Source organism: Gopherus flavomarginatus, chromosome 10 (genome assembly GCF_025201925.1).
Source record: "Gopherus flavomarginatus isolate rGopFla2 chromosome 10, rGopFla2.mat.asm, whole genome shotgun sequence".
Taxonomy (NCBI): Eukaryota; Metazoa; Chordata; order Testudines; family Testudinidae; genus Gopherus; species Gopherus flavomarginatus.
Genome location: NC_066626.1, coordinates 2300958 through 2323419, shown reverse-complemented (window position 1 = coordinate 2323419; position 22462 = coordinate 2300958). Strand labels below are relative to the sequence as shown.

Below are 22462 nucleotides of genomic sequence, written 5' to 3'. Positions count from 1 at the left end.
CACTGTTGTAGCCGGTGTCACAAGCTATTTACATGCCACACATGCTAAAGATTCATATGTCCCTTTATGCTTCAACCACCATTCCAGAGGACATGCTTCCATGCTTATGATGCTCATTAAAAAAAAAAAAAAAAAGATGGTACTATATGTTAATTAAATTTGTGACCAAACTCCTTGAGGAAGAATTGTATGTCTCATGCTCTGTGACTGTACCCCCATTCTGCCATGTATTTCATGTTATAGCAGTCTCAGATGACCCAGCACATGTTTGTTTTCAGAACATTTTCACTGCGGATTTGACAAAACACAAAGAAAGTACCAATGCAAAATTTCTAAAGATAGCTACAGAACTCGACTCAAGGTTTAAGAATCTGAAGTGTCTTCCAAAATCTGAAAGGGACAAGGTGTGGAACATGCTTTCAGAAATCTTAAAAGAACAACACTCTGATACGGAAACTACAGAACCTAAACCACCAAAAAGAAAATCAACCTTCTGCTGGTGGCATCTGACTCAGATGAGGAAAAAGAACATGCATTGATCTGAACTGCTTTGGACCGTTATCGAGAAGAACCCATCATCAGCATGATCAAGAAGTAGGACTGAGTGGACTTGTAGGCTCTAAAGTTTTACATTGTTTTGTTTTTGAGTACAGTTATGTAACAAATAAATAATATAAAGTGAGCACTGTACATGTTGTATTCTGTATTGCAATTGAAATATTAAAAATGTAGAAAAAATCCAAAAATATTTAATAAATTTCAATTGGTATTCTATCATTTAACAGTGCAATCAAAACTGCAATTAATCACAATTAATTTTTTTAAATTACTATTAGAGTTAATCGTGAGAGTTAACTGCAATCAATCAACAGTCCTAGTTCCTACGTCATGGGACTTTGGGACTGGTCAAGACCATCTTAGCCAGCAGCACTGAAGCAGGACACTTGAGGTACATTGCTGTGGAGCCAACATCTAGCTCCCACGAGGAGCAAATACTTTGTCTCTCAACTGTCAGTTACCTAGCAATGACCAAGGAGCATTCACAAGTGTAAAAGGGAGTTTCATCCAGGCCTCTGCTAGGGGCAGAGTAGCTGTGATGCAGAACAAAAAGGAGATATTCTCAAGGATGGTACAATACACACGCTGAGCAGGCTTTTCCAAGAAGCTTTAAAGTTCTCTATACACAGATCTGTGGAGATCTTCCGATTTTAAGTCAGTTTCTCAACAGTGCAGATTTCAAAACAGTCTCTCAGCAGGCTGCCACACCCATATCCTGATCAGCTGTGGAAATTTTAAAACAAGTTTAGGAAAGAGGCTGGATTGGATGGACCAGTCCCATTGCAGGAAATCACCACACAGCAGGACTAAACAGGTGAAAAATAAATAGGTGAGACATCCACAATATCACTCAGGTCTGGGGATCTTCACCCAAGGATTCAAGTAACAACCCTGAGTTGGGCCTTATCTGCACAAGAAAGCTGAACCAGTCTAACTACAGATGTGATAAACCAAAATAAGTATTGATGCGTTTGCGCCAGTTGAGCTAAATTGGTTAAAGTCAAGTTTATTTCAAGTTTGCTTAATCAATTTTAAGCTGAGGATGTCCACTCAAGGGTTTGTATAGGTTTATAATGAAACCAGTCCAAGTCATGTAAGCACATGTGTCAATAAGGCCTAAAAAGTTTTTCAAAAGCCTGAACAGAGGGAGAGCTTTTCAAGGAGGAGACTGTCAGAACGGAAACCTGACAGTCTCCAACAAGCAAATCAGAGATTTAAGCAATTCCTTTTTTTAAAGGAACGAACCAAGCTACGTACCAGTTTTCTACCTGGCCAATCGAACCCAATGCATAGGGTCTGAAAAGCTAGTTAATGCTTATTCGTTACAACATGCAAATACACAGAGAATGTGCGAACACACAGTACATGCTATTTTCAGTGAGCGTTGTGTTTTTGCATCCACACCATGCCTGGCCCCGCCAACTGTAGCTGGCAAGGACACTACTTCCTGCAGAGTGGGAAATGGCTGGCAGAGACACAAACTGGACAACCAGTGCCAAGAATCTAATGTTGCCAAGAGGTGGCAGCCATCTAAGCCTCTGTGTCCAGTCTTTCCCAAGTCAATGGAAATTTTAATACAACTACCCAAGAGTCCCACCACAAGAACATTGCAGTCAGTTTTCTGAATGCCTCAGCAAGAGCCCCTAGCGCAGGCCTGAAATAGAATATCAGGACCACCGGGGGGGGGGGGGAGTGGAGGAGAAAGTGGGGCAATTTGCCCCAGGCCTCGCAGGGGCCCCCACAAGAGTTTTCAGGGGGTCTTTAGCAACAGGCCCTTGAGTGCCACTGAACACACCTGAAGCGAGTGAAGAACCCACTGCCGAAGACCCGGAGCTTCTTCTGCTCCGGGTCTTCGGCAGCAATTCAGTAGCAGGTCCTTCACTTGCTCCAGGACCCACTGCCAAAGTGCTCCAAAGACCCAGAGTGGAAGGATCCCCGACGCCGAAGACACCAGGCCCCCTGAATCCTCTGGGCAGCCCTGTAGAATATGCAAGTGTATCTGATCCCAAACCCACTGAAGTTCATGGAAAGAGTCTTATTGACTTGTGCGTGCTTTGGTTCAAGACCTTTTTCAGCAGATGCGGTGGGGGGGGGGGGGAGAGGGAGTGGGACAATTTGCCCCAAGCCCTGGGCTCTGCACAGGCCCCCACAAGAATATAGTATTCTACAGTATTGCAGCTTTTTTTATGGAAGGGGCCCCCGAAATTGCTTTGCCCCAAGCCCCCTGAATCCTCTGGGAGGCCCTGTTTCTGAGAGGAGCGAGGACCAGTCCCTCAGCTGATTTAAAGCAGGGTAGCTCCGCTGACTGCATTAGAGCGAGGACCCACTCACCGCAGCCGGAGGTCTGATCCGTAGTCCTCTCATTGTATACAGGTGTAATTAGAGTAACCAGACAGCAAATGCGAAAAATCAGGACAGGGTAGAGAGTAATAGGTGCCTATGTAAGACAAAACCCCAAATATCTGGCTTGGCCCTACAAAATCAGGACATCTGGTCACCCTCCGTGTAACACTCACCCAAGGTACACCACATAGTACTGGATGAGCGAGCAGAGACCCACTCAGAGAAAGGGGGTGTCGATCACTACCCCTCTCAAGTGTCAACTTCTTTTTAAAAAAGAACACACACACACACACACTCCTCCTGGCGATGAAGCGAAGATCTGCGCAAAGCTCTACTCGAATGTCGCAAAATCAGGTAATGCCTTCAGCATTTAAGACAGTTCTTTTGAGGCTGGCTTGTCTGTGTGGGGGAGGGGCACGAAGGGACGTTACAAGCCAAACTTCTCTTCTTAAACATGCTTTTGTGGCAAAAGTTAAAAATGGCGTAAGCACCATTTTTTCAGTCTCAATTACATTTTTCTCTAGGCTTTTTCCAATCACTATGTCTACATGCCCTCTCAAATACACAGTTCACAGACATTTCACCTACCTGCTAACTGCTGTGAATAAAATACAGTGAAACCCCACTATAACTTGATGTTTGGGGTCCAAAAACTTCGATCATGCTAAATGCGGGGTTGCGGTATAGTGGGGTTTGTCAGAGGTCCCCAATGCGGTGCATTGATGTGCGCTGCCTAGTGCCCAGCAGGGGAGAGGAGCCGTGGCTCCCCACCTGCTGGGGACAGAGAACTCTGGGGCTGCGGACGCCGGTTCTCTCTGTCCCAGCAGGCAGGGAGCTGTGGCTTCTCTTGAAGCCGGAGAGAAGCTGCGGCCCAGCACCTGCTGGGGACAGAAAGCACCAGTGCCCACATCCCCCGAGTTCTGTCCCCGGCAGGCAGGGCGCCGCAGCTCCTCTCCTACTTCAAGGATCGCCTGCTGGGGACAGAGAACACTGGCGCCGGCAGCCCCAGAGAAGCCGGAGAGAAGCCGCAGTCCCGTGCCTGCTGGAGACAGAGAGCACTGGCGCCCACAGCCTCGGAGTTCTGTCCCCGACAGGTGCAGGGCTGCAGCTTCTTTCCCTTGTCACGGTGTTGGGGACTATTGGTATAGTACCGTACAGTATTATGCCTTAAAGGGGAGAAAACCTGTGATCGCGTTATATGCAATTTCGCGTTATGGCGGGGCGCGTTATTGCAAGGTTTGACTGTAGCTGCTTTTGCATGACTGTAGCAATCTTCAAGGGCTTGCCTAGGCTAGGATAAAAGGGTATTTTAACAAGGTGTTGTTAATGTTTAAAGAATACTGTGATGTAGACAGGGCTTGCTGCATTTTAAACATGTTAGCTGGCACAGGTCAACCCTAAACTGAAACATGTTAGCCAACATGTTTAAAAGTACACCTTCTCTCCTAGTTAATCTAGCCCTTGGTGGATTAAAATGACAGCGAGTACTATACTAGGAAAATGCATCTCCTGAAGGCAGTTAATACTACAGATAATCTCCCCAAATACCTGTACACAGGAACAAACCATCATTTTGGTAGAAGTTACAGTTGCATGCACTGTGTTTCTGGCTGTCAACAATTAATTATTTACAGACTGGATTCATTAGGAATATCTTCCACGCTTTATTACAGACTTCAAGTTAGCTTACAGTTTCATTTCCAGCAGTGCCATTATAGAAAATTCTTGATTGCAAATCCTTTGCAAGAGCAAAATGTATTGTTGTTTTTCATGGTTAAGGGAAGGGGAGCAACTCACTAATTTCCACAGTTCAGAGCCTACCCTGACTTCCAGCTAGAGAACCCTGGGCATACATTTTGAAGCCAGCTCCACCCTGGGTATCACTGATCTGATTTCAGTTTTTAAATGCTAGAGTCAGGCAGGATGCCATTCACTGGGAAAGATGGTGGTAAGAAGAGAAAGAAAGAAAGAAAGGAAATGCCATGAATGTGAGGAAATGATTTGGCAAGGCTGACTTTTGTTTTGTTTTCCTCTAGTTGCTGTTTTTTGGAAGCAGGATCAGTTGCAGGAACAAAGTTTCATTTTGTTTAATTACAGCTCTTACAATTCTCTGACCACAGGAGCTAGTTCAATAGTTTTCTCCTGGTTTTATGTGAACATTTGAACAGGGCAAATGTTAAAGTTTAACTTCTCCCATTAACACAGAATTTGAACTCAAAATTGAAATAGATTATTTTTATTCACTTGGCCAACTTGGCAATATTCAGCTACTGCAAACTGCCAAAATTCAAGATAACAGCATGACAGACTTCATGCAACAGCATCTAGCAATAAGTCTTCTCAATCCTGTTTCTCAATGTATATTTTGATACACCAGCAAAAACTACAACAAATTTGAAGTCAAGAACGTAAAACAATTGAGTGATGGCTGATCACTTCAATTGGGATCAAAGCAGGGCTGACTTTAGGTATTTTGCCACCCCAAGCACGGCACGCAGGCTGCAGTCAGCGGCATGCCTGTGGGAGATCTGCCAAAGCTGCAGGACCAGTGGACCCTCCGCAGACATGCTGCCGAAGGCAGCCTGCCTGCCGCCCTCACGGCGACCGGCAGAGCGCCCCCCCGTGGCTTGCCGCCCCAAGCACGTGCTTGGCGTGCCGGTGCCTGGAGCCACCCCTGGATCAAAGCCCAATTTATAACTACAGCAAAGTAGGGCAGATTGATTTAAATCAGGCAATTTAAATCACCAAGTGGAAAGTCTCAATTTAAATAATTGATTTTAATCAACTTTTCCATTTGTACTTCAGTTATTTTCTAAAGAAAAGTGCACTCTCGCTGGCTGATATAGCCATTAAAACAGGGGTTCTCAGACTTTTGTACTGGTGGCCCCTTTCACATAGCAAGCCTCTGATTGTGACCCCCCCCCCCCCGCACTAAAAACACTCATATATTTAACACCATTATAAATGCTGGATGCAAAGAAGGTTTTGGGATGGAGGCTGACAGCTCACAACCCCCTGAGGAGTCCCAACCCCTAGTTTGAGAATCCCTGCATTAAAACAAGTTGATTACAACCAAATGGAGTCTTGGAAAGTAAGTTTCCCTGGTGGGTGGAGTCACACATTAATAATTTGAGAACTGAGCCCATTAGTGCTTAGGCAGGCAAAAGCTATAAAATAGGAGTGTCAAATCACCAGGCGGGGCTTAGTGGATGATCCTGATGTAATTAGGAGACACCATCCTGTAAATCAGAGACTGGGTCCCAATGCCTGTGAGGACTTTGCTAGTCTCTTTCATCCAATAGCACAGCCTCTGGGACTCCCACAGGATCAAGTCCTTAATACAGTACATGACCTATGCTGCCTATTTCTAAAGCTTGATGTCCCAAGATAGATATTTTCATTATACAGAAAGCAGCCTTTAACTCAAAGTTTTCAAGAGAGGCTCATTGATTCAGCATGTTTGTTTTTTATTTAAAATAGTGTTAGAGATCCTCATAAGACTGTGCCTTCACATATTTTGTATTATTTCAGATTTCATTTTAAAACAGATTTTAAAGGAAAAAAACTTAAAATGAAAACAACCACTGATGTTTATGCACTGTGAAGCGAAGCCTAGAATTTGGATTTAGCACTACAGTCTGAAAGGAGGATTTTGCAATATTAAGCAACTAACAGGCACAAGTAGTAATGGTCCCCTACATTTAGAAAAAAGCTTGTCTCTTGAAATACTGCCTTTTAAACATGGGAGTTCTCTCACACTGTTAACTGACCAGCATGTGGTTCACAAAGCACTGTCTGAAGACATATTGTTCTGGTGGCATGGAAGAGCAATACAAAGACAATACTAACTTCAGTAACAAAAGAAAGGAAACCTAATCATAAGTTGGCTGAAGCCTGTAGGACCTGCTTAGACAAATCAGTGAGTAAAACTAGAACAGCTAATTTCTGAATTATTTTTCAGCTGAATGAGCCATAAATATAGAGGGTCACTGTGTCATTCAACTGACGTTTTATTCCCTAAGAAATCCTGTCTCCACAGAAACGTCCACATCTCTTCAGATAAGGCCCCCTACAAACTGCCTTTCAAGGGTCTACCTCCCAATCAAGACCTCTCGGATCTTACTGAGAGTCAGAAGGAGTTGACTAGGCAGGGAACCACTGTATTTACACTGTCAGAATTCTGACATTTTATGGTCTGAGGAATACACAGTGAGCAATGCAATGGTTTCATACCGGGTTACTCTGTAACATGCACGATACCACTACAGGGAATGATCCCAGTATAATGAAAAACGTCCCTAGTTACACTTCGAAGGTATTTTGAGTCAGCTAGACCATATGGTTTAATTTTGTGGTAGAGATGGCCCTGTCAAAAGAATGCCAGTATTCTGAAGTATACCCAGAGTTCCATTCAATAGAGCAAGGGTGGCCTGAAACCATAGCGGATGGGAAGGAAATAATTTAAAAGGGTGAAGAAAATGACGTAGCTCGGAGAATTCTCCTACTGCAAGTTTCCACTGGCAGTTTAAGATTATTTCTAATGGACAGATCTTATTGGCCCTGCAGCCCATGTAACTGCCTAGATAAGCTGGAAAAGCTACAAATGCAGGCAGACAAGAAAATAACTAAGCCTCAAACCTATATTTTGAAAATATATAGAAAATATAGCTATAAAGTTATTTTCTCATCCTCCATCTGTATGCACCTGTCAGAATCATGTGAACGAAGACAGCAATACATAACTATATTTACCCAGACCTGCAGAAGAGCTCTATGTCAGCTTGTCTGTTTCACAAACACAAGTTAGCCCAATAAAAGATATTCCCTCACCCACCCTGTCTCTATTTATCTGACACATTTTAATATATGAATTCCTTCGGCCAATAGTCCTCAAGCATTATCTTCACCAGGATTGGTCCTGCTTTGAGCAGGGGTTTGGACTAGATGACCTCCTGAGGTCCCTTCCAACCCTGATATTCTATGATTCAGGTACAACAGCATCACGTGCAGTATAAAGCAGACTTAAAATAACTGTGTAAATGAGCTTAGAAGTTTTTAGCACTAGATCCAGAGGGGAAAAGTAACTTACAGGACTTACTGGTACTGCTGGAGTCCTGCAGGGGGCATGGCCTCATCCAGAAGAGGCATGGCCTCAACCAGAAGAGGTGTGGCCTCTCAAGATTTAAAGGCCCTGGAGTACTGGCTGTGCCTGAGAGCCCCAGGGCCTTTAAATCAACAGGGGGCTCCCAGCTGCAGAGGTGGCCGAGAGCCCCTGGGGCTCAGGGGCAAATTAAAGGGCCCAGGACTCGGCTGCCACGGAGCACCGGGCCCTTTAAATCCCAGCCCCAGCCCAGCAGCCGAGCTCCAGGATGGATTTAAAGGGCCCGGAGCTCCTACCACTGCAGGGAGCCCCGAGCCCTTTAAATCCCGGCCCCAGCCTGGCTGATGGAGCTGCCGGTGGGATTTAAAGGGCTCTGAGATCCCTGCTGCCACGGGAGCTCTGAGCCCTTTAAATCCCAGCCCCAGCCCAGCCACCAAGCTGTGGGCAGGACTTACAGGGCTCTGGGCTTCCCGCCACTGCAGGGAGTCCAGAGCTCTTTAAATTCCCGCCGCGGAAGCCAGTGCAGTCTGGCACAGCATACTGGCGGACTGGCTTGCTTTCATCTCTAACTAGATCCCAAATTGATTTATTAAACCATCAAAGAAAGTTCTAGGGGCCTTACCAATTCATTGGCCTCCCAGCAGTAAGTGAAGACCATCAAGTGGCAAAAATAATCATACACAAACACAACAACCAGTCAAAGCAGAAAGACGACTCCTTAACAATAGACTCCCGCCTGTAACCACCTCACAAGAAAGTGAGGCCAAAAAAGTTAAGGCTGAAAACCTTTCCCAGTGGAATCCAGCTAAAGCCTTCTCCAGTCAACCAGACACTTCTCTTACATTCCACATCTTTGAAAAAAGCCCCAAACACTAGATTATCTGCAAATGAAGCATTAAGAGATCCGGTCTATTCTCCACTGCCACACAGTCCTTTGTCATTTCCTCCAACCTCGCCCAGCCTCCATCAGGTCTACGCTAGAAAGGTTTTTGTGGTCTCCATTGTAATTGGGAGGTATAATTCTCAGTACAATAGATGCACACACACTGGCTCTGCTCCAGCTGGCGCCTAAAAAGAGCGGTGCTGCCATGACAGCACCAAGCACCAACCTGGGCCAGGATTCCATCTGAACAGCCTGAGCTGCCACACTCAGGCTGCCATGGCCGCACTGTGTTTTCACCTCGAGCAGAACCTACCTAAGTACATCTGCATAAGCCATCAATTATGTCTCACAGCTGCTCTGTAGACATACCTTTAGCTATACCAGCAAACCCTCCCAGGGTTGATGCAGCTTATACAGGCCCAAGAGAGTGCTTCTGTCTGCACAGCTAGGCACAGCAGAATTAAATTTTATATAATTTCAGTGAAAAACATCTGCATTTTTAATTTTTACAGTTGCAGGAAATTATGGGGCAATGGGAGAGACAATAATGAGTGACAGCAGACATTGAGATTCAAGAAGTTAAAACTTCATAACCATTAAAACCAGTCGTCAGCATCACACACCAAAAGATGTGAAATGAATAGCTTCAAAGCAAATGCTAATAAGTTCTCAAGCAGCACTTTTCTAGCTTTGGCTACCTGTAAATTTCTGTGGTCATCAGTTTGCATGTTTATCAATACTTACTGATAAAAATCTAAACCTTCCAAGCCTACATTTACCTTATACCCATTCACTGAGCAAAATAAGGTATACCAGTGAAAGAACTTTTATTCCAATATAAACTGCCTCTACAATAGAGCTTTTCCCAGTATAGGAAGGTCATTAAAAATAAATAATCATATTCCAAATTGACAAAACTATTTTGGCAAAAGCTTCTGCTGTAGACTAGACCAGACCTAACCCCTCTATTCAACCTCCATGCTGCTCCCTACATTGTGCAAAAGTGTGAAGGACAATCAAAACAACATGTTACCAGTAGATTAATTCCCAAGAAGCCTAGTAACTCAGTAAGCCCCAGTTAACCACTCCCTGGCCTACCTAAGGTCAGTACATCACAAATTGGTGTGTGTATTAACATGCAAACTATTTCCTCACTCATCTCCCAAAAATACTGAAGAGACATCTCTCAGTAAGGCAGATAAAACAAATTTGGGGTTTCTGTACCAAGACATGTTAATGTGAATTTTAAGAAGTGACACACAGCATGTGTCTGAAGTGAACGGGGAGTCCAGTGGCACCTTAAAGACTAACAGATTTATTGGGGCACTTCTTCAGGGTTTTTTACCCATGTAAGTTTATGCCCCAATAAATCTGTTAGTCTTCAAGGTGTCATCGGACTTCTCATTGTTTTTGTGAAAACAGACTAACACAGCTACCCCCAGATATCTGAAGTGCTTTGCACAAAGCAAACTTAATCCTTAATTACTGTCCCCATACGCTAACCATAGTACAAAACAACACCTCATCAGACGTATTTTGAAGACAACATGGGTTTGATGCTCCTCTCAAGAGCAGCTCCACTGAACTCAATGGAATTACACTCAGGAGAATCAGCTACTTAACTTTAAAACTCCTTTTCTGATTGTTAACCAAGCATCCCAGAAAAAACACCATCTTTGGATGAGATACAGCTTGCAAAGTGTCAGATCACTGCATTTCCAAAAAAGTTTGGAAGAGAAATGCTTGAAAATATCAAGCTTATAACAGCACTGCCAATCTCAACCATAAAAAAAAAAAAACCACACACACACACACACCCCCCCCAGATCCTCCCAAAGAAATCTTAAGAAAAACATTAGGGTCCTTTGTGTTTGTCGGCTACTTAGAGCCTTTAGTGTGCACTTGGTTCAAAACTGCAAGCTTCTCTCTGCAAGCACAAGGAACAGAAACTTTCATTTACAAAAATAAAGCAAGCTGAAATCACTTGACCCCAGGAGCTGTAACAAAGACGGCCACCAAATGTCACAGTACTCACTAAAAACAAGTCATGAGACGGTAACATCGGCTTAACAGGAAGCTAGTTCAACCTTAACCATAGATCAGCTCCCTAATGAACGTGCAAGCTGTTGACCAAATCCCTTTTCCTGAGACACCCTTTGCTCGAGCATGCCGTTGGGCTTGACCACAGAGTGGTGAGTTTAAGTCTCATGCTAGGGTCAGTGCTGCACAGGCTGAGAGGTTATCCTGCCATGGAGAGAGCAAACAGAGATCTCCTTGGTGTCAACAGACGGAAGTTAAGGATCTCATGACACTTTTGGGGTACAAATGTGAGGGGGAACGCTAGGATCCTCAGAGTCACCTCTCAATGAAACAGGCTCTAATATGCAAAACTGACTGTGCCTATCGCTGGAGTGCTCAAAGGTTGCTTCATTGTCAGATGACTTGGTAAAATGCCAAGACAATTTGAGTAGGAAAAATCCCCACTAAAACCAAATTCAACTGTTGGAGATGCTAAGAATAAATCTCTCGCCTTGCCAGGAAGCAAGTATTTGGGCCGGGAGGAAAGGGGAGGGAGTCTACAGAGAAAATGAGTTGGGCAAAAAAAAAAAAAAAAAAAAAAAAGTATTTGAAAGCATCTACAATAACTAGAAAAAGAAGCCATTTCAGCTCCTGAAGGCACTTTTGTGTCTTATTATTTATTGCCTCTAACAGAACATGGGCTGTAATTCATATCTCTAAAAGTTACACATTCTGCAGTTTGTTAATTACACACAGGGCTGTCCTTCATGTCGATACATGAACCTTCTGGGTACTCCAGGTATGTATATCAGATTCATACCCTCAGTGGTGAATGCTGCAAGAGAAAACAGTCACCAAGAGCTGGAGTGGTGCCCTCTGACACACACACATTTATTAAAGTCAACCAATGTTATTCTTCAAAATCACATATACCGAGGATTTGGAGGGGGGAGAAGGGGAAGAGGAGAGAGAGGTCTCGTGTCAGCACCCTGACCGCATTCTTCATCCCCTCCATGGATTAAAAGATGTTACAGCACCTTCAGCAGCCCCTGACGATGAAAACCCAGGACCTGAATGTTGGCGTGTTAGCGGGGTTAATACAGATGTTGTATTCATGTTTTACTCACATGTGGGAAAAAAAATGGTAGGTAGCAATTCCAGTTCTTCTAGAGAAAGCCAGGCAAAATTACAGCTGTGTATAGCAATCTGCTCCTTACAAATATATACTGTATATAGCAGTTCATAAGCCGAATTTTTTTAGTAAAAAAGAGAAGCACCAGAGAAGGGAGTCAGCTTATGAATGGGTATAGAGCGGAAGAGGTGGAATACAGCCCCTCTCCCCAACAGAGGGAGCAGGGAGAGGCAGCACAGCCAGCAAAGACAGAAGGGAAGAGGCAGGGCCAGCATCTCTCTGCTTCTGGCCACCCGGCCCATTGGAGCAGGCTGCAGCCAGGTCAGAGACATCCTCCTCTGGCCCTCCCCAGATAAGGTGGGAAGGGATGGGATGGGGAGTGTGTGGGGGTCCCAGGCTAGCGGTGGGGTCATGTGGATGGTGGTCACAGGGGGTTACTCCCCTGACTCCCAGCTTCTCCCCCTCAAAAAATTTCCCCACCAGTTGCTGTCCCGGCCCATCAGGGTAAGCAGCTGGCGTACCGGGACACTTTGTTTACCTCAAGCATCCGCAGGCACGCAGGTAAACCTAAGTAAACAATCTCGGCCCACCAACGGCTTATCCTGAGGGCCCGGGAGCCAAAGTTTGCTGACCTCTAAATTATAGGGTCAGCTTATGTCATGGTATAATTCCCCACTCTGAACCTTAGCGTCCAAAAGATGGGGTACCAGCATGAATTCCTCTAAGCTCAATTACCAGCTTAGTACTTGTAGCGCTGCCACCAACCAGGAATTCCAGTGCCTGGTACACTCTGGTCCCCCCAAGACCTTGCCCGGGGAACCCCAAGACCCAGATGCTCTGGATCTTACCACAAGGAAAGTAAACCCTTTCGCTCACTGTTGACTCTCCAAGATTTCCCCTCCCTGGGTTACCCTGGAAGATCACTGTGATTCAAACTCCTTGAATCTTAAAACAGAGAGGAAAATGCACCTTCCCCCCTCCTTCTCTCTCCCCCTCCCAGACTCTCCCTGAGAGAGAAAGTAATCCTGACATAGAGAGAAAATAACCTCTCTCTCCCCCTTCCCTCCTTTCTCCCCACCAATTCCCTGGTGGATCCAGACCCCGTCCGCTGGGGTCTCACACCAGAATAAAAAACAATCAGGTTCTTAAACAAGAAAAGCTTTTAATTAAAGAGGGAAAAACAGTAAAAATTATCTTTGTAAATTTAAGATGGAATATGTCACAGGGTCTTTCAGCTATAAACACTGGGAATACCCTCCCAGCCTAAGTATACAAGTACAAATTAAAATCCTTCCATTTGCAAATAAAGAAAACAAATACAACCCTAACTCGTCTTATCTACCTAGTACTCACTAGTCTGGATCTATAAGAACCTGTATCGTGGGGGATTGCAGAGAAACCTGGTTGCACATCTGGTGCCTCTGAGCCCCCAGAGTGAACAACCACCAAAAACTAACAGCACACACAAAAACTTCCCTCCCTCAAGATTTGAAAGTATCCTGTCCCCTGATTGGTCCTCTGGTCAGGGGACAGCCAGGCTCACTGAACTTGTTAACCCTTTCCAGGCAAAAGAGATATGAAGTACTTCTGTTCTATTAATTCTTACTTATCTGTTTATGACAGCTTATGAACGGGTTATAAAAAAAATTCCATTTTTACTTATCCGTCTTGGAGGGCAGGGTTGGCTTATAAATGAACCAGCTTATGATTGAGTATATATGGTAAGGTAATACTTGAGAAAAACTAAACACTGTTTATAATTTAAGAAGTCTCACTTGACAGCAATTCCTGGTAACACGCAGACAGTGTTACCAGCTTGACTGATCAGCATCTTACTGTTCAAGTACTTCTTTAGTTTATGTATTAGCATCTGAGAGAATTCATGTGCGCTGAATGTGTGGAAGCACCACGTCCCAGTGGATAGAACAGTGAACTATAAGCACTTGGATTCTGCTACTGGCTCTTCCACTGGTCTGATGTGAGATCTTGCCTAAGACACTTTACCCTTCTATGAATTGTTTCCCAACCCACTCATTGTCTGCATGGGTTATTTTGACTGCCCGCTCTTCAGAGCAGGGTATGTATCTCCCTGTGTATGTACAGGCCCTGCACAATAGAGCTTCAGCGTCTATGTAGTACTGTAATATAAATAATAGTCAGTTGCTGGAAGTGATACATACACACTCATTCCACAGCCCTTCTCGTCTGCCCTGACCCGGCTCCATCACTCAGTCAACATCTGGTATGTAACTTGGACTCAAACAGTTGCCATGCAACAAACAACGCTAACAGCAAGCACATAAAAATACCTTGCAAAGGGAAACGTTGCACAGTAAAGTGGCCTAGAATTGCACCATTAACATTTCACTCTGTAGCCAGGCTCCCCTATAAAAGCACACAGGCATGGCATTACTTGGGCAGCCACTGCTATCTTGTCAAGATACAAGGCCAGATCCTTGGTTGGTGCAAATCAGTAAGGTCCCATTGACATCACTATATTAGGAGATGGGACAATAGGAAGATGTTTAATCCAGACTCTTGTCCCCTAACAAAACTACATGAGACTGGGAAGCCCAGCAGATGCAACAACTACAATGAATGACATTTTTTTCCTGGAATAACCACAAGTAGGTTTTGGGGACTGATCCTCCTGTTGTGAGCCAGTACCAGTTAGTCACCAAGAAGTCAACATTTACCCACAATGACGGCCACCATCTGAGCCAACACACCAGGGATCTCCAGAGCTACAAGTATGAGCTGCTACAGCTTAAGCTACGCAGAAAGAAGGTCCCTAGCATAGGGGCAGTGACAGACTCACTGCATCTGTGGATTAGACACAGAGAGGGACCCTTACCATCCATTCACCAGTGAGCTACAGCAGCAGGTAAGTGTTCTTTCAGATATCACTATGGGCAGAAAACTACTTGCAAACAGCAACTACTGTGCTTGTCTGTGTTGGTCAGGCTTTCTGAAAACCTTGTCCAATGTTCCAGCTTTTATTCAAGAAATCCCTGAGAGCTCTCTACCCCAATGCTGTTGAACAATATTATACCCTTTCCAATAAAGTTCAGCCAGGGTCCTGACTTGAGATAGGTAAATATCCAGCTTGCCTGCTGTTTGCAAAGCTCAGTCACTAAGGATGGGAGCAAAAGGCGGGGGGGGGGGAGAGAATGGGGGAAAAAATATAGCAAGAGCATCAGAACACAGGAATTAGGTATGTATTTTTTCTATTTATTTCAAAGGCATCTGCCTTTAAAAATTCCTAGTCTTTGTACCAAATATGAATGCACTACAACTTGCAACACCCTCTTGGAAAAAAATTATATGCAGATACTCTTTTTCTAGACAAGGTTACGTTTATATTTTTCCTGACCTCCAATGCTGCATAAGTAGCACTTCATACACAAACCAATTGCCTCATCATAGAAAGGTTTACATGTTATAATACAATTAATGAAAGGCTTCTTGTGATATTTAAATGCATTTCTTTTTTTAAAATAATATGCTATTATTAAAGAATTAGATTACAGTCTCATCTAAATAATCCCAGCAGGTTAAAAAATACTTGCTCATAGACTCATAGACTCTAGGACTGGAAGGGACCTCGAGAGGTCATCGAGTCCAGTCCCCTGCCCTCATGGCAGGACCAAATACTGTCTAGACCATCCCTAATAGACATTTATCTAACCAACTCTTAAATATCTCCAGAGATGGAGATTCCACAACTTCCCTAGGCAATCTATTCCAGTGTTTAACTACCCTGACAGTCAGGAACTTTTTCCTAATGTCCAACCTAAATCTCCCTTGCTGCAGTTTAAGCCCATTGCTTCTTGTTGGAGGCTAAGGTGAACAAGTTTTCTCCCTCCTCCTGATGACACCCTTTTAGATACCTGAAAACTGCTATCATGTCCCCTCTCAGTCTTCTCTTTTCCAAACTAAACAAACCCAATTCCTTCAGCCTTCCTTCATAGGTCATGTTCTCAAGACCTTTAATCATTCTTGTTGCTCTTCTCTGGACCCTCTCCAGTTTCTCCACATCTTTCTTGAAATGCGGTGCCCAGAACTGGACACAATACTCCACTTGAGGCCTAACCAGCGCAGAGTAAAGCGGAAGAATGACTTCTTGTGTCTTGTTTACAATACACCTGTTAATGCATCCCAGAATCACGTTTGCTTTTTTTGCAACAGTATCACACTGTTGACTCATATTAAGCTTGTGGTCCACTATTACCCCTAGATCTCTTTCTGCCATACTCCTTCCTAGACAGTCTCCTCTCATTCTGTATGTGTGAAACTGATTGTTCCTTCCTAAGTGGAGCACTTTGCATTTGTCTTTATTGAACTTCATCCTGTTTACCTCAGACCATTTCTCCAATTTGTCCAGATCGTTTTGAATTTTGACCCTGTCCTCCAAAGCAGTTGCAATCCCTCCCAGTTTGGTATCGTCCGCAAACTTAATAAGTGTACTTTCTATGCCAACATCTAAATCGTTGATGAAGATATTGAACAGAGCCGGTCCCAAAACAGACCCCTGTGGAACCCCACTTGTTATACCTTTCCAGCAGGATTGGGAGCCATTAATAACTACTCTGAGTACGGTTATCCAGCCAGTTACGCATCCACCTTATAGTAGCCCCATCTAATTTGTACTTTCCTAGTTTGCCTATAAGAATATCATGCGAGACCGTATCAAATGCCTTACTAAAGTCTGGGTATATCACATCCACCGCTTCTCCCTTATCCACAAGGCTCGTTATCCTATCAAAGAACGCTATCAGATTAGTTTGACACGATTTGTTCTTTACAAATCCATGCTGGCTATTCCCTATCACCTTACCACCTTCCAAGTGTTTGCAGATGATTACTTTTTGCTTTACAAACCAATTTCTGCTTAAAGTGAAAATAGAATTATGTTGTCGAGCACAGAGTCAAAGACTGGGTTTAATCACTCCATAATGTACTATCCTAATGTATATTTGATTACAAACAACAGCAATTCTATTTTAAAACAGCAGTCTTCCAATGCATACACCTACCCACACACGGAAAGTCACGATGCAGGAAGAAATCACTTCCTGCACCTTGCAAGCAACAAGATTATGCCCATTTCAAACAGCAAGGTTAAACTTCCCCGTGTACCAGTCAGAGGCAGTGTGTATAGGACACTGGGCTGGTACTTGGAAGGTCTGGGTTCTAGTCCCAGCTCTGCGATTGGCCAGTTGCATGACACCAGGCACGTCACTTCCCCCACTTTATGCCTCAGTATCCCCATTTGTAAGTGGAGGTAATGATGCTGACCTCCTTTGTAGAGTGCTTCAAGACCTGCTGATAAAAGCAGCATGTATTCTCATTTTCTAACAGCTGGCATAGCTGCAAGCGTACTATGGCAAAGGGTCACCTCCATCCCTACTTGTCCTTCCCATACTGCTAGATCCTGGCATGGAAGAGGTTAAGCACCAGCGTTTCAAAGGTGCAGAGTGATCAGATTTTTTTGAAAATCCCAAAGCTATTTGACATTGGCTCCCACACACTCTCTCCCCCAGTCACGTCTCCAACATGAATGCTGTCCACCACCACCTTCCATCTTCTGTGGTTGCGACATAATTATAACACTTCCACCATCCTTTGGATACCAGCTAATCTGGTGAGGTTTCTGACCTAGCTGGCTCTGTCATCTTCTTTCTGGCTTCCCTGCCATCTTGCCCGATAGTACAAAGGCTGGAATCAAGTCGCTCTGCGATCGACAAGCTACATGTCCACTGAAAGATGTTCTTCTTTCACCTAACGTCTCAAGTAACTGCTCTTTTTAAACTCATCTTTCTTGTCGCCCTTCATAGTTTTGGTCATCCAGTTAATTTTTAAACACAGTTTAGAACACCGAGTTGTGTCTCAGTGTCGAGTACTTACATCCAGATGTAGCCCTTCAGCAATCTAATACAGATGTGTAGCTTTCAATCTCAACACCACTGAAGCCTTTTTTTTTTTTTGCAAGCTGTATCCTCTCTTGATTTCATCTTCCAATCCAAAAGGTAGGCAACACCTATACCTCAAAAGTCAAGTAGTGGACCAAAGGAATAGCTTCCCCTAATAATACACCATCTAGGTGTATTTGAATAGTGGTTCCCTCTACTAGTTTTAGATGTAATGGCTTGCAGTTTCACCGAGTGACCCCTTTAGCTGGGTCTTAAGAGCAGCAAGCCCTTGTTATTATATCCTTCATTACATCCCCCTCCCTCACACACGTTCCCTCTCTAGGCTAATTAATCCCAACTTTGTGATCTCATTACACAGAACTCAGCCATGGTTCTAATCATGCTATTTGCTTTTCTGCAAGCAAGCCTTTTCAATCTTATGTATTTCATGAGGCGAGGTAAACTGAACTAAACACAATGGTCAGATGACAGCCAAATCATCAGTCTATAAGGCATCAGAGAATTGACTTATTCCCTAGCCCATTTTTAAAGCAACCATGCTATGCCTGGATTCTCTAACAGTTGCTGTACATTGGCCATACATCTGCACTGAGCCATCCAGGGTACCTCATAGATCTTTTCCCTGAGTCAATCAGACTATTTCTTTAGAAGTCTGGAGACAGAATGTGCATGACTATTTCTCTGGCACACCTATGAATTGCCTGTATAGCCACTCAAAATGATGGCTCTTTGACACATGATCCCTCTCTTGGAAAGCTAGAAGCAAAGGAGAAACAGCTTCTCTCCACGGCTCCATAGCACATGCATCATGCCAGCATCACTTGACAAAAGCATGAGGGCCGGATCCAAAGTTAATGAAAACATGGCAACTGCCATCTCGGCCAACACCCAGGACTGGACAATGAACCTCCCAACTCAGAGCAGGAGTCTCTACAGCTGGAGCTAGGCTCTCAAGATGAGAACAGTAAGAGATTAGTATCCATTTTGGAAGAGGCACAGCGAGCATGCTATTGTAACCCACTGGTCAGTGGATGTCAGACACCCATTAGCTTTGAAGCAGTCCCCATACACTGTACAGAGTCCTTCTGCGTGCAACCCAGAATACAACAAAAATTCTGAAAGTGAGCTCTCGGCCCTCCAGTTGCATCAATTGTGCACTTTGTCTAAAACAAACAAAGAAGATTTAGCAGCAAACAGAGGAAGTTTAGCTGTCAACAGGCCAAGAATTAAAACCTCTCAAGGATGCTGTAGCTATGTTGGTACATAAGACAAGCTGGGTGAGGTAAATATCATACATTACCTCACCCACCTTGTCCAACTTATCAAGGGGTCAAACCACTGTTCAGCATCATAAGTAATTTTGCTAAGAGAAAAGTTTCTTTGGGAAGACAATGCTAGGCTGCTACTTCAACCTCTACACATACATCGGAGAGATTACTCAAGCTCAGGAACCAGTCCTTAAACTGGCACAGCTCCACTGGACTTCACCAGAGCTACGGTAGTTTACACGAACAGAAGATGTGGCCCCATATAACGTCCTGCAAACCCTCAAACAAGATACTTGTGCACACACGAAGCTTTGGGCAGGTGAGCTGTCCCACTGGCATCAACGAGCCAAAACCTGACCCAGTGCAACCAATAACTGTTTTGCCATTTACTTTTGCAGAGCCAGGATTTCACCCAACTGGCCTACTCACCTGCTTAGATCTAAGTGCCCTATTGAGCTGGATCTAATGCACATGACTGGATTTACACAAGCAGTACTAGTGACATTACACAGACGGTTAGGTGACTGCTGGCCTGGGTGAAGAACTAAAGCAATAAAATTATAACTCAAAACCTGCACTAATCCAGAAGGATGTTCTCTCACCACATGTATCGAAGCCCTCTGTTAACATGATCTAACCACCACAATACAAACAAAAAGGATGAAGGAGCAGAAAATCTTAAATCTAAGCAACAGTCAAACAGCTGACAGGTGAGGGCAACAGAAGCATTAACTTACATCTTTAAGAATGGTGCTTTGGAGACATGTTTATTTTGGTAGCTGATTATCACCCACAACAGGTAAGCCTCACCCAGCTGGCAGAGATTACCTCAGACAGAACCTGCATTTAATCAACTGTCAGGGTATTGTGCAAGCCTGTCTCCTAGACCAGCGTTTCTGCTTCATGGGGACAACCTACTCTTACAGGCTCTGGCTTGAGGGTTGGATTCCAGGGAGGTTCTGTTCTTGAGGAGGAAACAGGAGGATTAATGTCAGATACTGCAGGGCTGGGCTCTCATTTTGCCAATACATTTAGCCAGCAAGTTATATTTCAAGCAACGCATGGAGTGTCGTCCACACATCTACCGCACTGCGTGACACCCTGCCACACAGAAAGAACAACAGCCAAGCCAATGAGGACAGACTCACTGCATCACGAGGGAAGTCTGGCTCATTGTGCCGGTACTGGGAGCATCACATCAGAAAACATGGGCGGTGGGGAAAATTAGCCTGTCCTTATACAAACCCCTCTTTGTTAGGGGAAGAGCCATCCCCGCCCACTCCACACTGCCATGGGAATCTAAAGGATGGTCATCAGAGAGAGTCCCCGTATGGGAGCTCTGGTCCAGACAGAAGTGGAACTCCTGCTTCACTGAAGCGGGTCAGCAGAAACATGGAAGGTGGCTGCGCAGTGCGCACATATCATATTTAATGTATAATAGGAGCATCAAGAAATAGGCATAAAAATGTACTGAATCCCACAGCCATATTATTGCAGCTCATTCTTTCCGGGGCTGCTCAGGTCATGGCTGTATTTAGGATAGGAACCAAAGCGAATTGAAGAATTCCAGCGGGCTCCAGTGCAGGCCCTTAGAGCAGGGATAGGCAACCTATGGCACGTGTGCCAAAGACAGCACGCAAGCTGATTTTCAGTGGCACTCACACTGCCTGGGTCCTGGCCACTGGTCCAGGGGGCTCTGCATTTTAATTTAATTTTAAATGAAGCTTCTTAAACATTTTAAAAACCTTATTTACTTTACATGCAACAACAGTTTAGTTATTATAGATCTATAGAAAGAGACCTCCTAAAAACATTAAAACGTATCAGTGGCACGCAAAACCTTAAATTAGAGTGACTAAATGAAGACTTGGCACAGCACTTCTGAAAGGTTGCCGACCCCTGCCTTAGAGTGAGCTCTTCAGCGGAGAGATTGTGTCTATTCTACTTATCGGTAAAGCAATTAGCGCTAGTCTGGATGCTAGATAAATAACCACAACAACATGTAACCTCTCTATGGTAAATCCTACTCACCCTCTCCCTCTATCCCTAATCCACAGATCACCCACTCACCCCTTTCCCCTCACCCAAAGCCCAGTGCAGGAGTAGCCAGGCAGCATACCCTGACAGGCAAGAACTTCAGGCTCTGATGACAAAATTCAGCAGTTCCCACTTTGTCCCTGTGTTGACTGTTTGCTTTGGATCTTGAATACAAAACTCCCACTGCTTGCAACATGAATACCCAGCAATTCAATGCAAAGCCCCCAGTCATGGAGGGAATTAAGGAGCAAGAAGGGAATGCCATCAGATGAACAGCTGTAGGCATCTCTCTGCTATTCCAGGAACCCTTATGAAATATATTGTCCACGGTTCTCAGGGGGCTTTCTGCTCCCCTTCTATGGATGACATTTTTAAATTTAGTGTTTTAATAGATCAAGTTCTAAGAAACAAGGGAGAGGAGTGGAAATAAACCTAAGTCTTCAAACCATTTTTTAAAGTTTCCAAATTCCTGGATCAGGCGAAGCTTCCAAGGTAACTTCCAAATGTGCATCCCAAATTTCTGAGAAGGACAGAGCTCCACCCACACCATCCGACTCCACATTTAGGATCTGTTATTTATTCACCTCTGAAACATCACTACCAAATCAAACTACAGGTGAGGCTCCATTTCCCAGGCTAACACAGGTCCTGCAGAATCAGGTCGTACACATTCAGTGCAACAGCCTAGAAAGCAGGAATACTGGAGATGTCACAATACTGAATCACTGTGAGATAAGCAAGAAATCAGACCCACCCTCTCAATCTTAAGCCTGAACTGTTCAGATGTAAGACATAACAAGGGTCAGTGCCATCATTAAAGAGGACAGGCACTTTTTCCAAATCCACATTGCATTTTAGAAAGAACTATGGCACCATCTTTTGTTATTCAAGGGTCTCTCCTAGTCAGTGTTTCCTGTAATCCGATTGATACCAAAAGAGATCTAGATGCAATTATTAGTCACAAATAGCATATGATTATGGGCCTGGCAACAATCTTAGCGGCTTCCCATGTCAGTGGGATCTGATGTAAAGTGTGACTAGGCCCTATTTGACTAAAGGAGTGATAACAGGAAGTTTTGTCTTGACAAGAGGTTGGGGTTTCTTAACAGGATGGACAGTATGTGGGAGCAGTGAGACAGTTTTTATACAATAGTGTCTGGCTCTCAGACACTTGGAACTTGCTTTGTC

General features: G+C 44.2%; 1 protein-coding gene and 1 long non-coding RNA gene across 4 annotated transcripts in view; one reads left to right on the top strand and one right to left on the bottom strand.

The window, feature by feature from the left end:
- LOC127058945 (uncharacterized) overlaps window positions 1-22462 on the top strand; it is an 88738-nt gene that overhangs the window by 31387 nt on the left and 34889 nt on the right. The gene's annotated exons all lie outside the window — the stretch shown is intronic.
- Window positions 1-22462, bottom strand: part of SH3BP4 (SH3 domain binding protein 4) — a 159571-nt gene that overhangs the window by 131909 nt on the left and 5200 nt on the right. Inside the window, exon 1 of one of the 3 annotated variants that reach the window (XM_050969404.1) lies at window positions 10921-11075. The exons of the other annotated variants lie outside the window; for them this stretch is intronic. The gene's annotated coding sequence lies outside the window, so the exon portion shown is untranslated. Of the gene's footprint in view, window positions 1-10920; window positions 11076-22462 lie in introns of those variants that run through there. 3 annotated transcript variants of the gene reach the window in all.